The sequence below is a fragment of the Scyliorhinus torazame genome, chromosome 3 (genome assembly GCF_047496885.1).
Source record: "Scyliorhinus torazame isolate Kashiwa2021f chromosome 3, sScyTor2.1, whole genome shotgun sequence".
NCBI lineage: Eukaryota > Metazoa > Chordata > Chondrichthyes > Carcharhiniformes > Scyliorhinidae > Scyliorhinus > Scyliorhinus torazame.
In genome coordinates, this window is record NC_092709.1 from 339,074,965 (window position 1) to 339,091,167 (window position 16,203).

Genomic DNA, 16,203 nt, shown 5'->3' on the forward strand with positions numbered 1-16,203 from the left:
AACGTTGATTGTTGATTTGGGAAATTGGTGACTTGCATTTATGTAGCACCGCCCACAGTGTCAATGTAGAATATTGTAGGTTCCTTAAATCACCGACACCAAGGACTTCGAACAAATATAGTTTATTTCTGAATGCAGCAGGTAAATACACTTGTGTTCTGCCCGCGCTCCTGGGGATAACCCCTGTGCTCCCACCTCATGACCTCCTTTGTAGCTGCAATCATCATATTGGCAAAAGACCACTTGGTCTACATCTTCCATTTAGTTGAGACACCCGATGGAATGAGATGTAACAGTGTTCGCAAGAGGAACCTATGTACAGACGGTTATGCACCATACAAATAAAAAAACAGGCAATACATAACTATTTACATATGTATAATGAGGTATGGATTGGGCTGTAGCAACTGGCGCGTGGCCCATCATGCCTCCTTCTCCCCCACCCCACTTTTCTGTTGGAAAGAAAACTGAAATTCAAAAGTCAGTTCCAGGATAAGTGGAAATAAAGTCCAGAATCGTGTGTTCGGCCATTTCAGGCGCCCTGAGCGCGTGATTACACCGGTTGGTAATGCTGTCGTCTTTCTTTGGTCAGTGTCTCTCTGTTAGTAACACAGGATGTTTCATCTGCGTATTCATTGGGTGTAGGATTCGCTGCATTGGCCCCTGTAGGAGTCTGCATGTCTGCTGGTGCAGGGGGCTGGTGCCATAGGCTGGTGATTGGAGTGCTGTGTTATCTGTTGGTGCTGCTTCTAGTGCTTGCAGAAGGTGCTGGCGGTTGCGTACATAGTGGGCACTGCCTGAGGCAAACATGTAACTGTTCGGTTACTCCGCATTATTGTGTGTCACCGCAAACTGGCCAGGGCCAGTCTGAATCCTGGCTGTTTGACCTGCTGTTAGAGGACCAGGTCTGCGGGCATCTCGGTCGTAGTGCGTTTTGCTTTTCAATCTGCAATACAGGAAGGCGTCATTCACGCTGGTTTCAGGTTCGGGTTGGAGCAGAACCTTAGCAGTAGCAATCATTGTCCTGCTGCACCTGTTGTGTTGCTGAGGGCAGTCCATGACTTGGTAGATTCCGCAGGCTGAAGAATGTAGCATAGTATGTGCGATGCCGTGCACATTTCTCCAGAAGGTGCTTGGCTGAGCGATCCTCCCATTCTACCAAACAATTTGACTGAGGATAAAGGGGGGTGCTCATGATATGATCAAAGTCTTATGTCCGTGCAAAGTTCAGTGGAGACGAATTGGCAAGCATTGCCTGTCGTGAGTCTCTGCGAGGTTCCGTGTGTGGCAAGTGTCTCTTAAGCTTGATTACTGTTTTACTCATCATGTTTGCTAAGTAGTGGCGTTCAAACCACCCAGAATGCAAACCAACCAGGACCAAATGCTATTTAGCATTCCACTTGAAGATGTCAACTGCTGTGAATTCTCCGGGACCTCATGTAAATGCAACGGTCCCTTTGCTTGATGCATTTTGAGTGCTTTGCACGGGGCACATCCAGAGAACAAGGTACTATTCAGACCACATCCAATCCAACCCCAGCCCCCACCCTTTGACGTGTTGGGTGTTCTGGATCACAAGCAGATCACTAACACTGGAAGTGGTGCAACTCTATTTTATTATATGGTTAACTATATTAACATACTTGAACTGAGGGTAAATGCAATACCAGCTTTAACTGTTGACCCTTGCCTAGCCCTAACCAGGTGATGCACTCAGCACATGGTGAATGTCTGTGTTGCAGGCTGTGAGCTCTGTGCTCCGAGCTGGCTGCTACTCGAATGAGCGGGAACTCTCCTGTCCCCTGTCGTTATAGTGCGTGTGCTCTCACTGGTGATTGGCTGCGGTGTTGTGTATGCTGATTGGTCCCACTGAATGTCCATCTGTGTGTGTGTGTGTGTGTCTGCACCATGATATACTGGTGTATATTATGACATCCCCCCTTTTATATAAAGAACATGTGCCTGCGTGACAATAAATATTGTGTAGTGAATGTACCTGACTATGTGTGTGTGTGTGTTATTTACATGAGGCTAATGTTACAGTAGTGAACTCGCCAACATTGAGGGCATTTAAAAGTTTATTGGATAAACATATGGATGATAATGGCATAGTGTAGGTTAGATGGCTTTTGTTTCGGTGCAACATCGTGGGCCGAAGGGCCTGTACTGCGCTGTATTGTTCTATGTTCTATGTTCTATGTTCTATTTACACGGGAAGGTGCCTGGTGCCGAGAAATAGGGTGTCACACCAACAACGAAATAAACAATATATACAAACTACTGGAACGATGAAACAGGATAACAGAACAGATCAAAGAGTCCAACATCGTAAAACTCATAAGTCAAGTCTCTGAGGTGGGCGACGAATTCTGGTTGACTATCTCAAGGGTGGGTCACGAGTCACCGGCTGAGGAACGGGCTGGGCCACGGCAGAGTGAGGAGGATACAGAGTATTCGGAATCTCCACAAGGTCCAGGTTGGGGACAACAGGAGGGCATGGCAATGGTGGAGGATCGCGTAGCGAGCGTCGAACGAGACAAAGGGCACGCCAATTGCGGCGGCGAATGGAACCATCTGGCAGATGAACCAGGAACGAGCGGGGAGACACCTGCCGAAGAATCACAGCAGTTGCAGACCAGGCACCCTCCGGAAGATGGATGCGGACGTTGTCATCCGGCCCCAGAGCAGGGAGATCAGTCGCCCGAGCGTAATGCGCCACCTTGTGTTGTGCACGAGACTGTTGCATCCCCATGAAGGACCGGAACGTGGTCAAGGTCTGGGATGTGAATGGACGGCACCGTGGTCCTGAGGGTGCGACCCATGAGCAGCTGGGCTGGCGACAGGCCCGTGGAGAGTGGGGCCGAGCGATAGGCCAGCAAGGTAAGGTAGAAGTCGGATCCTGCATCGGCAGCCTTGCAGAGGAGCCGTTTGACGATGTGGACGCCCTTTTCCGCTTTGCCATTGGATTGGGGGTACAGGGGACCGGATGTCAAATGCACAAAGTTGTTTCTCCTGGCAAAGTTGGACCATTCCTGGCTTGCGAAGCAGGGGCCATTGTCCGACACCACAGTGAGTGGGATGCCGTGACGAGCAAAGGTCTCCTTGCAGGCACGGATGACCGCCGGTGATGTGATGTCGTGCAGGCGTACGACCCCTGGGTAATTCGAAAAATAGTCTACAATCAGAACATAGTCCCTGCCGAGCGCATGAACAGGTCAATGCCTACCTTAGACCAAAGGGACATGACCAACTCATGGGGCTGTAGGGTCTCACGTGGTTGGGCCGGCTGGAACCGCTGACAGGTGGGGCAGTTGAGCACCGTGTTGGCGATGTCCTCATTGATGTCGGGCCAGTACACAGCCTCTCGGGCCCTCCATCGGCACTTCTCCACGCCAAGATGGCCCTCGTGTAGCTGTTCCAAAACGAGCTGGTGCATGCTGTGCGGGATCACGATGCGGTCCAGCTTCAGGAGGGCACCATCGACTACTGCCAGATCGTCTCTGATATTGTAGAACTGCGGGCATTGGCCCTTGAGCCACCCGTCCATCATGTGGTGCATGACACGCTGTAGTAGGGGGTCAGCCGCAGTCTTGCGGCGAATGTGGATAAGGCATTCATCCTTGGCCGGCAGATTGGAGGCCGTGAAGGCCACATGGGCGTCAACCTGGCAGATGAACCCCTCTGGGTCACACGGGGTGTTGACTGCCCTGGACAGAGCGTCGGCTATGATCAGGTCCTTGCCCGGGGTTTATAGGAGCTGGAAATCGTGTCGCCGGAGTTTAAGCAGAATGCGCTGGAGGCGAGGGGTCATATCATTCAGGTCTTTTTGTATAATGTTGACCAGCGGGCGATGGTCGGTCTCGACAGTGAATTGGGGGAGGCCGTACACGTAGTCATGAAATTTGTCGACTCGTCAACAGGCCCAGGCACTTCTTTTCGAACTGCGCGTAGTGCTATTCCATGGGGGTCATGGCACGTGACGCATATGCACCGGGGGCCCATGATGAGGCCTCATCACGTTGCAGGAGCACCGCCCCAATGCCGGATTGGCTGGCATCCGTTGAAATTTTTGTTTCCTTCGTGGGATCAAAAAATGCCAATACCGGGGCCGTGGTAAACTTGGCCTTAAGCTCCTCCCATTCGCGCTCGTGAGCGGGAAGCCAATGGAAGTCTGTCGTCTTCCTGACCAGGTTCCGGAGAGCTGTGGTATGGGAGGCGAGGTTGGGGATGAATTTCCCCAGGATGACCATGCTCAAAAATCAGAGGACCGCCTTCTTATCCGCTGGCTTCTGCATGGCCATGATGGCTGCCACCTTGTCCGCATCCGGCCGCACACCCAACCTGGAGATGTGGTCCCCTCGGAACTTGAGTTCCGTCTGGCCGAAGGAACATTTGGCTCTGTTGAGGCGAAAGCCTTGGTCCCGTATTCGTTTGAAAACGCGCTGGAGGCGACTGATACGCTCCTGCGGGGTGGTGGACCAAATGATGATGTCGTCAACATAGACGCGCACACCCTCAATGCCCTCCATTATTTGCTCCATGATCCAGTGAATACTTCTGATGCCGATATAATCCCAAACGGCATCCTGTTGTAGCAGTATCTCCCAAACGGGATATTAAAGGTACACAGCTTTCTGCTGGACCTGTCTAGTTGAATTTGCCAGAATCCTTTCGAGGCGTCAAGTTTGGTGAAGCTGTTGGCCCGAGCCACCTCGCACGTGATCTCCTCACGCTTGAGGATTGGGTAATGCTCCCCCATTATGTTGCGATTCAGATCCTTTGGGTCAATGCAGATCTGGAGCTCGCCAGAAGGCTTCTTTACGCACACCATGGAACTGACCCAGTCGGTTGGTTCCGTCACTCTGGAGAGCACTCCTTGGTCCTGGAGGTCCTGCAGCTGCTGCTTGAGGCGGTCTTTGAGGGGTGCTGGGACTCTGCGAGGTGCATGATTGAGCAGGATTTTGTAAGTGTATGGAAGCGTGCCCATGCCTTCGAAAACGTCGCGGTGCTGGTCGATGATGGCATTGAGTTGCGCCCTGAAGTCCGCATCCTGGAAGGCAGACATGTCCTCTGGAGAGAGAGAGATTACTCGTTGAATGAGGTTTAGGAGTTTGCATGCCTGTGCGCCTAGCAGAGAGTCCTTCGAGGAGCTCACAATCTCGAAGGGAAGGATGGCTTTTCGCGAGTTGTGCGTCATCTCTTCGAGTTGGCATGAACCGGTAGCAGGAATGACGTTGCCATTGTTGTCCATTGGTTGGCAGGTCGACGGAAGAATGGTTGGTTTTCCCCCAAGGGTCTGAAAGGCTGACTACGCTAGGAGATTAGCAGAAGCACCAGTGTCCAGGCAGAATCGTATCTGGGATTGGTTGACCGTCAGGGTGGCACACCACTCATCGTCTGGATCAATGCTGTGCACCAACAGCGGCTGGTGGTTTTGATTCGGGGACAGCCTGTTCTTTGTTATAACAGCGACTCGAAAAGGCTCCCTTGGGTCCTCGGTGTCACTGGTCTGCGGGAAGTCGGAATCGGACTCGGTGAACGTGGGTTGAATTGCCCGAACATTCCTGCGAGGCTGGCTGACGCGATGCGAATTGGCAGGCTGAGCTGCTTGACAGCAGGCAGCATAGTGGCCAAGTCTGCCACATCGTAGGATTTGTTGCGATTTTGCAGGATATTGCCGCTTTAAATGGGCGGAACCACAGTTGCCGCACGTTGTGATGTCAGTACGCTCGTTGCACCACCGCACATGCGCGCTGCGGTCCTACATGGTGCGCGCCTGCGCATCAAGTTCCTCAACATCACCGTCCACTCGTTTGCCACGTACAAGCGCGGGAGGCCGCGAAAAGAGCGCAAAATGGTCGCCCTCATTCAGGCTGCAGCCTTGGAGGTGTTCAATTGTTTGGACCCGTTCCACCTCGTGGGGACCTTGCCGTGCCGTTTCAGCCGCCTTATGTGGGAGTACCGACTGGTGGCATTTTCATGCAAGACACAGGTCTCGATGGCAGTCGTTAGGGTGAGTTGCTTAACTTTGAGGAGCTGCTGACGCAGGGGGTCCGACAGAAAACCAAATACGATCTGGTCGCGTATCATGGAGTCAGAGGTGGGCCCGTAGCCGCAGGACTGCGCAAGGATGCGGAGGTGTGTTAAAAAGGATTGGAAAGGCTCATCCTTACCCTGCAAGCGCTGCTGGAACAGGTATCTTTCGAAGCTTTCATTGACCTCTATGCTGAAGTGGGTATCGAATTTGAGGAGAACCGTCTTGTACTTTGTCTTTGTCCTCGTCATCTGCGAATGTGAGGGAGTTGAAGATGTGGATGGCGTGTTGCCCGGCCGTGGAGAGGAGCAGAGCAGTCTTCCTGGTGTCCGAGGCGTTCTCCCTGTCCGTGGCTTCGAGGAAGAGCTGGAAGCGCTGTTTAAAAATCTTCCAATTGACCCCGAGATTGCCGGCGATGCGGAGCGGCGGTGGCGGGTTGATGTTCTCCATACTTCAGGATGCCAGAGTGCTGATTAGTTGCAGGTGGGTTTCAGAAGTGCTAGTATGCAACCACTCCTTGTACCATGATGTGTTGGGTGTTCTGGATCACAAACAGGTCACCAACACTGGAAGTGGTGCAACTCTATTTTATTATAAAGTCAACTATATTAACATACTTGAACTGTGGGTAAACGCAATACCAGCTTCAACTGTTGACCCTTGCCTAGTCCTAACCAGGTGATGCACTCAGCACATGTGAATGTCTGTGTTGCAGGCTGTGAGCTCTGTGCTCCGAGCTGGCTGCTACTAGAATGAGCGGGAACTCTCCTGTCCCCTGTCTTTATAGTGCATATGCTCTCACTGGTGATTGGCTGCGGTGTTGTGTATGCTGATTGGTCCCACTGCATGTCCATCAGTGTGTGTGTGTGTGTCTGCACCATGATATACTGTGTATATTATGACACCCTCCACCCCACCAACATGGCCAAACAGCATTCTTTCTCTCGCTCTCTCTCAGCTCTGTCCAGCCCCTCAAACATAGTTTCTCAGGGGTTTTCAGACTTGAACATTTCATCATTCTTGTCTGTTTGATTGCCCACTCCTGTTTGTGCAAAAGAACAGAGCCATGCTATTGATATGCAACTAACCACCCATTGATGGACACAGAGACCATCAGACTCTGTAATGGACTAATAGCTGGTCAGACAGGAGGGTCCCGAAGGACAATGGATCTGGAGTGACCTGTGTATTCCCACTCATGACTTTAAGTCTGACTGAGACAATGTAACGCGACCGGTTGTGAGCATATCCCTCTGACTCTGTGCTGGCAGGTCTTTTTCCTCAGTCTGTTTAACCCCTAAACTGCCTGCTACATTGGGGCACAATTTCCTAATATCTCCTTGTGTAACAGCAACCAATTCCACCATCACGTATCTAGCAATTTTAACAATGATCAAAGGATTTGATGGGACAGACGGAGGGAAACTGTTTCCTCTGGCAAGAGGGTCCAGAGGAGGAGGAATTAGAGATTTCATAATGATACTGGGAAGAACCTCTATTCAAATGGTACTGAAAGGTGAGAAATATCTTTAGAGGTGGATTTGCAGTTTATGGGGCCTGGTGCTCAGCTCCATTTCTGAGACCCTCCCCTACTCCGGGAACTGAAGGCTGAAGCCCACCCCTCGCCCTCGCTCTCTATGTATACCCCTTGTACACACCCTCTCTTCCTCCCCACCCATCTGAAACGCACTCGGGGAGGGGGGGATTTCAAAGGAGAATCAAAAGCAAAGCTTTAGAGTTTGGCAGAGAAACGGCAGTTAGTCCTGCCAAAAGGGGCAAAGAATGCAAAGATAATCCACACCTTCGCTCAATATTTAAACTCCCCAGTGCCACAGTCTAATCCATTAAAATGAGCTCAAATCCAATTTAAAATGAAAGAATTGGAAATGCAGGAAAAACTGAGAGAAATGGAGATGCCAAATGCAGCAAAAGAGAGGGTTTTTCAAAGGGAATGGAATAACATTGAAATGGAAAGGGAAAGATTAGCAAAGGAAGAGAGAGAGGTGGGTCATGGCAGAAGCAAAGGAAAGAGAGAGAGAATTTGAACATCAGAAACTGGCAGTGCAAGGAGAACAATGCCTGGAGGCAAAGGCAGGAGTTGAGGAAGTTTTGGGGAAGAAGAAATACTCCCAATCTCTTTAGTCGGGATAATCTTTGCAAGCCTTGCCAAGATTTGATGAGAACTATGTTGAAGCATACTTCATATCCTTTGAGAAAGTAGCTAAACAATTGAATTGGTCAAAAGCCAGTGGGTGGCTTTATTTAAACAAAGTTGGTAGGTCGAGCTAGTGATGTGTTTGTCTCACTTTCAGAGGAGGTATCTGGAGATTATGATGAAGTGAGGAAAGCCATAAGTTCCTGCAAATTAGTGCCAGAAGCTTACAGTCAGAAGCGTAGAAATCTAAAAAAAAAGACTCAGGTCAGACCTATCTAGAATTTAAAATAATTAAACAAGCTTATATTGGCAGGTGAGCAAGAGCACTAAAAGTAAACGAAACGTATGAGTTGCTTCGGGAAATATTTATTTTGGATGAATTTAATGATTCACTTCCCACAGTAGTGAGAAATCACGTGGAAGAGCAAAGAGTTAAAATTGCTAGGCAGGCCGCAGAAATGGCAGATGTGACTTTGAATTGGTTCATAAAGCAAAGTTTAGTCAGACATCAATTTAAATCTGCGAAGGATAGAAATTAGGGATATGGGAAGTTCACCAAGGGTCCATGCAGAGGAGGTGTAGTTGGTGATGTGAAGGAGAGTAAAAAGGAAACCACTGATAGATAGAGAGACTCAAGTATACTCAAGTGTTTGCATTGTAATAAAGCTGATCGTGTGAAGTCGCAGGCTTACGAAAAGGGCTGGGAAGACAGACTTGGTAAAACAGGATAGCAAGTAGGGTTTATTAAAGTGAGAGAAAAAAAATCACTGTCCCAGTAGAAGAGGTGCCACAGAGTGTACAAACTGTTCAGATGTTGGCGGATAAGCAGATATCAGAACTTTTTAAGGATTTTAATTGTGAGGGTAAAGTATACTTATGTACAATGTGGAGTAGGTAAGGAGATCAAGAATTTACGGGATGCAGGAGCAAGTCATAGAATTGACAGTGCAGAAGGAGGCCATTCGGCCCATCGAGTCTGCATCGGCCCTTGGAAAGAGCACCCCACTCAAGCACACACCTCCTCCACCCCATCCCCTTAACCCAGTAACCCCATTTAACCTTTTTGGACACTAAGGGCAATTAGCATAACCAATCCACCTAACCCACACATCTTTGGACTGTGGGAGGAAACCGGAGCACCCGGAGGAAACTCACGCAGACACGGGGAGAATGTGCAGACTCCGCACAGACAGTGACCCAAGCCGGGAATTGAACCTGGGACCCTGGAGCTGTGAAGTGACTGTGCTAACCACTATGCTACCATGCTGCCCCAATCTTTAACGGTGAGAGCTAAGGAGATATGTGGTTTGGAAGGCACATTGTCAGAAAAGATAGTGAGAGCAGTAATGTGCCACTATGTAAGGTAAGGTTAGAGAGTCTATTGTGAAATGGTAACAGGAAACATAGAAGGAATACCATTGCCAGAGATACAATTTATCCTGGGTAATGATCCAGCTGGATCACAGATGGGAGGGCAGCCTACTGTGATTGAAAAGCCAGTGGAAATTCAAACAAAAGAAGCATATCCAGGAATGTTTCTTGATTGTGTGGCAATCCAATCACAAAGCCATAGGCTGAGACAGGAGGAAGAGAACTTGAGGAGTACCGATAGGGCGGACGAGATTTAATTGTCAGAAGCCACATTTGATCAGATGGTTAGTCAAGAGGAAGAGCCGGTGGTGGATGAATTGTCAGGGACTATATTTGTTCAGATGGGTAGTAAGGAAGCAGACAGGTAGTGGATGAAGCGTATGTCTTTAATTCAAGCAACTAGGTTGAATTACAACAAAAAACAAAGAGATTCACGGATGAAGATGTTACACCAGAGAGCATATGAGTGTATACCGGATTGTAATTACATTAGAAATAAGGTATTCGTGAGAAAATTGAGACCTTTACATATTCAAGCAGATGAGAAATAGACAGATGCTGGTCACCGCATTATAGGAAGGACGTGGAGGCTTTGGAGCGGGTGCAGAGGAGATTTACCAGGATGTTGCCTGGTATGGAGGGAAAATCTTATGAGGAAAGGCTGATGGACTTGAGGTTGTTTTCGTTGGAGAGAAGAAGGTTAAGAGGAGACTTAATAGAGGCATACAAAATGATCAGGGGGTTGGATAGGGTGGACAGTGAGAGCCTTCTCCCGCGGATGGATATGGCTGGCACGAGGGGACATAACTTTAAACTGAGGGGTAATAGATATAGGACAGAGGTCAGAGGTAGGTTCTTTACGCAAAGAGTAGTGAGGCCGTGGAATGCCCTACCTGCTACAGTAGTGAACTCGCCAACATTGAGGGCATTTAAAAGTTTATTGGATAAACATATGGATGATAATGGCATAGTGTAGGTTAGATGGCTTTTGTTTCGGTGCAACATCGTGGGCCGAAGGGCCTGTACTGCGCTGTATTGTTCTATGTTCTATGTTCTAGAAGTTAATCAAGTGGTCATTACCGGTGGATTATAGAAAGGAGGTTTTGCAGGTAGCACATGAGGCTCTAGTAGGAGGTCATTTAGGGGTGAGGAAGAATCAAGCAAAAAATGCAAATAAATTTCTATTGGCCTGGATCGCATAAGGATGTCATTGAATTTTGACGTACATGTCACACATGTCAGATAATAGGGAAATATCAGGTGGTATTCAAACCACCACCTTTAATACCCATTCCCACATTCGAGAACCATTTAAAACGAGATTTTGTGGGCCTTATCAGATCGAAAGGAACTTGAGTGAGGTAAACTATCTTTCCGCACCATCTTAAAACTTAAAAAATGTATGCTCCTGATCCAGCCTCTTACCCACTGTCAAGAGCTGACCAGGCGTCAGTAACAGTTACGCCTCACATTGGTGCAATGGCTGGTGCAGCTGAGGGTGAGAGTTCAGGCACATAATTCGGACAGAGGGGTGAGTAGCTTGACTCTGTCATGAATAGCAGCCTGGGAATACTTGAGGAAATAGACTTCTCTGGCATCGACATCCATTCCGTCAAGGTAGAATTATAGAATAATCCCGCAACAAATGAGGCCATTCGGCCCATTGTTCCTGGACCAGCTCCTTGCACAAGTTATCTAATTTGTCCCACTTCCCTGCTCTTTCCCAATGAGCCTGGAAATGTTTTCTTTTCAAGTGTTGACCTTCTGAAAATTCCCTTCTGAAAATGATTGTTGGATCTACTTTGACCATCCTTTCTGGTAGTGTGTTCCAGCTCATCACAAGATCTTCTCCCCCCCCCCCGTCGCCTCTGGGCCTTTTCAGCGGTTTGTATCCTCTGGTTACCTGAGATTGGCAACCGTTTGAAGGGGAGCAGAAGGTTCACCTTCTCCCAGTGAGTTCCCTGCAGCATCTGTGGATCCCAGCTACAATACTTTCACTCCCTCCTCACTGTGGCGGCAAATACCGCATATCGGAAGTGATTGTTTCCTGAGCACCGTGCGTCTCTTTATTAGCAGATTGCCTTCATCGGATTGGGTGGGGGTTGTGACGGGTGGTGGGGGGGGGGGGAGTTGGGAGGGAGGGGCACACAGGGAAATGAAATACAAGAATCCCAAAGGCCACCAGTATCACATTCCCATTCCTACACTCACCCAGAGGGGTGGTGGGGGTGGTGGTACGGGGTGGTAGTGTTGGGGGGGGGGGGGGGGGTGAATTAGCATTCAATCAACATCAATAAAAGATGGGCATAATGAGTTAAGGAGTCAAGGGACTCAATGCATCACTGCGAATTGCGAAAATAATTTTACAATCTGCTCCACTTAAGTGGCTGGGACCATACGAATGAGCATGTGGCATGGCCCACTGAGTGCCTCATCTTATTAAGTATGCCTCCATCTAATATTGGAAGGCCACAGAATTGACCAATAATCGTCTGCTAATTTTTTATTGATGATCCTGAGGTAGACGCACCGAAACTGCAAACCTCATCGGTGAAGAACTTCAGTGGGCAGTTCCGGGCATCAGGCTTCAGAAAGGACTTGTGAGGAATGCAGCGCTGATTAACCAGAATGTCACCAGGGTACCAAGCTTAGTGTCTGAGGAGAGATTACATGAACAAGATTTGTATTCCCTATCATTCGGAGGGGTTCAGGGTTTATTCGACTGATTTTTGCATTTTGAAATAAACTGATTGGGTATAATCAATTTAATTGGGTAGCAAAAGAGAAGCTCTTCTGCAATTGGTGGAGACTAGCACAGAGTGAAATAGATTTATGATCAGGACCAGGCTATTCAGAAGTTTGGAAACATTCCTTCGTCGTGAAAAGAAATGTAGAAGATTAAGATTAAAAAATGAAATTGGAATAAAATTCAATACAAACGGGGGCTGATAAGGGCAGTTCTCTGAAGGGGTGTTTTGATATGCGAATGAGCATTTCAGTGAGCAAAGCAAGTGTTTACCAATATGACTGGGGAATCATGGGGGGCCGAAGAGGTGACTTCAAAATAGAGAGATAAGGGGCGGGATTCTCCATTGTCTGACGTCAAAATCGTGTTCGGCGACTGAGCTCCAACGGCGAAATGGGAGCCGCGCTGGTTTGACGGTGGTCAGCCAGGCTCCACCCCCTCCAAAATGGCATCATCATGGTGCGAGCCACGTGTAGTTGCAATGCCGTTGGCGCCTCTTCGGCTGGCCCACTCGCGATGTCCTGCCCCTGATGGGCCGAGTTCCCGCCGGCGCGGACCACGCGTGGTCACACAAATCGTGAACTCGGCGTGGCGGCTGCGGACTGTGTCCAGCGTCGCCACACTCGGCTGGGATCCGTGCTGCTGGACGGGGGGGGGGGGGCTTCTGTGAGGGCTGGGGGGACTGGTGGGGGTGGCTAGTGGGTGGCCAGGGGGTGGGGGGTGGAGTCCGCGGGTTGGGTCCGCGCATGGTCGGCGCCATGTTGTATGGTGCGACCACGGCAGATTTTCCCAAATGTGGATAAATAGCCTGTGTGTGGTAATTGTCTGCTGGATTTAACTCAGGGTTTTATAATATTGAATGCTGTTTGGGAACATGGGCGTCTCAAAGTTCAGGAAATGTAGGTAGTTGGGACGTAGTACTAACTTCATGCGATACTGTATGTAAAGGCATCAGTGTAGTTAATTGTACTGTTGCAGTGTATTATAGCTCTTGTACTCCAGTGTTTTTCTTTTATGTTAAAAGATATTCTTGATTAATTGATCACAAAACTGCTGGATTATTCCTCCCTGACTTGCATATCTTTTCTCACGGTAAACCAAATTTAAAATAGACACCAGTGTTCCAAGTTACCCTTCTGGGTATTTGGGATATTGTTACATTTAACATCAGTGGGGTTCCTAACAGTAAGAGTGGAATAGAAGTAGACACACACTTAATTTGTGCATTTAAGTCTGAAGTCAATTGGGTTTTATCAAACAAGGATCTGAAAGAATGTTTGAGCCAAGGCAGGCGAATAGTTTTAAGGCACAGATCAGCCATGACCCGACTGGATGACAGAATAGGCTGGAGAGGCTGAATGGCCTCCTTCTATTCAGATTGTCTAGGAAGGGGAAAGGTCATCGAGGTTCTCAGATCACAACTTCTCAGGTCACAGGTAATCTTCATCGGCGCTGATGCTCCGTCATTTCAGCTCACCCCCTGCGACAGTAAGAAGCAACTGGGTGTATCATGCACAACATCGGCTATGAGCCTCGGTGACGTGCCGGCAAGGGTGCTGAAGATCTTGGCGGAACAGCTAGCTGCCCGCATTTAGTCAGGCTGTCCCAGTGCAGCAAGTGCAGTACAGTGTGGAGATTTCTCTGATTACCCTGCTCATAATAGAGCGGGATTGGACGTTGGGTAGGGGGCGGCGGGATATAAGATATCAGAGGTCACAGATATAAGAGCAAGAAGAGGAGGCGAGGTGAATATTTTGGCTTTGTTTCTTTGGTGGAGAGAGCATTTCGACAGTCATACAGCACAGTATTGGGCCATTCGGCCTTTTGTTCCTGTGCTAGCTCTTTGAGACCACGATCCAATTGGCTTCAATGCCCTGCTCTTTCCTCTTGGTCCTGCAATTTATTTATTTTCAAATATTTGTCCAATCCCTTTTCGGAAGCTAATATTGAGTCGGGTTTTGCCACCCTCAGTGAAGTCTCTCCTTAACCTTCTCTGCGAGAAAAAGAATAATACCAACCTCTCTAACCTCGCCACCAAGTCACTCATCACTTGTGTTATTCTAGTAACTAGCTAACTAACTAACTAGCCAACTAACTAACTTGCTAACTGGCAGGATATAGAGAATGTTGATGAATGGATCACTTTCAGGTTAGAAAAATATAACTGGTGGGGTGCCAGAGGGATCATTACTGGGGCTGCAACTATTTATGATCCATATTAATTATTTGCACGATGGGACCAACTTTTAAAATTATTCATGGGATCTGGATGTCGCTGGCGAGGCCAGCATTTGTTGCCCATCCCTAATTGCCCTGTACGGTGGTGGTGAGCTGCCTTCTTGAATGGTGTTGCTATCTTTTGGTTGGCTCTTAATTCGTAATTTGCTCTGTTTGTTTAACCTTTGCTCTCGAGTCGCCAGGAATCTTTATGATACCGTAACGAGGTTCAAGTTCAAGTACTGATCAATAACTCAACACATCAATTAGTAAGATTCAAATCAAAACACATTTATTATACACAGTAAATCACTACTCATGCATAAACTCTACTTTCTAGACTATTCCTATCACTAAAAGGCCTATACTTAGCTTCGGAATTGGCCCACCAGGTCAGGGGAACAAATGGCCTTTCGTTCAGGTCCTGAGTCTGCAGGATTCAAAAGTTGGTATGGACTTGTAGCTAGGAGCATCTATCTCGTAGCGAGCGTTGACTGGAGACTTACTTGGTTGATGCGGCAGCTTAGACAGGTCACTCTCAAGGGTTGATTCAAGTTGCTGAGTGACCCTGCCAAAGAAGGACGATTTAAACTTGGGGTCTTTACTTTATAGTCCTCAGGGGCTTCCCGCCCTTCAGGGTGGACCCTGTGCCTGGCTTGGCTTTATTCACCTTGGGTGTTGCAATTGTGCCCTGGAATTGCTCATTACTATGCAGATGGCTGCTGATTTCAGCGCTGTCTGGTTTTTGCAAGTTTCAATACACATGATTTCTGCACTTGCTCAATTGTGCCTGTGTTGGCTGAATTTCCCTTCAGTCTTTGCGGTTCTCCATTTTAAGTCGGGAAGTGGCCCACCCAGGTGGCTACACTCCCTCCTTGTGATCCCTAACGTGAAGCGTGAAGGATCACATAACTGCGTTGTCTTCATTCCCTGATCCGGCGAGCACTCTTCCATGGCCTCTACACTGAACATAACTATGCAATGAAAGGTTTTAACTAACATTCTAAGTGGCACTATGTCAAACAGGGACATGCATTACAAAATAATTTTTTTTTAAACGGTACCTCTAACTGTCCTCAATAAACTACACTCACTAAAACATTCAGTCATATTAACTTCCTAAGCAATACAAAATAATAGCAGCATTCACATTTTTCCTCTGGCTTGGCAGTCAAGCACAGGGGTGCACAATATTTCCATTTCTTTATTTACAAAAGATGCAACACAAATGGTCGTTATTGTAGATCAAGGGGTTCAGGGGCCTGGTGAAAACCAAAAATAGGGGATCTCATTCTGTATACCGGGGTGCTAGCGCGGTAGGCTCTCCTTCTCCATTTCCTCATGCGGATAGTCTGCACGATGCTGCAGAGTATCGCCAGTGCTAATAGGGATTTGACTACGTAGGAAAGGGAGTACCGCGTAATGAGCTTATCACACCATGATGGTGTGGTGTTGCCTGTGACTGGGCTCTGGGTGCTATGGGGAAGTGAATCATTAACGGCCGGGGGGGGTTGGGGTCAGGGGATTCACATTCGCGCGCACCCGAATACACATCATAATGGTGGTGATCAACACGGAGGATGTCCTCATTGTTCTTCTTTCTCTTTTCGCCTCTTCCTTTCCGTTTCGTCTCTTTTCCTGGAGCTTCTGGGGTTCTATGGATCAAGCATAGTGTCTGTT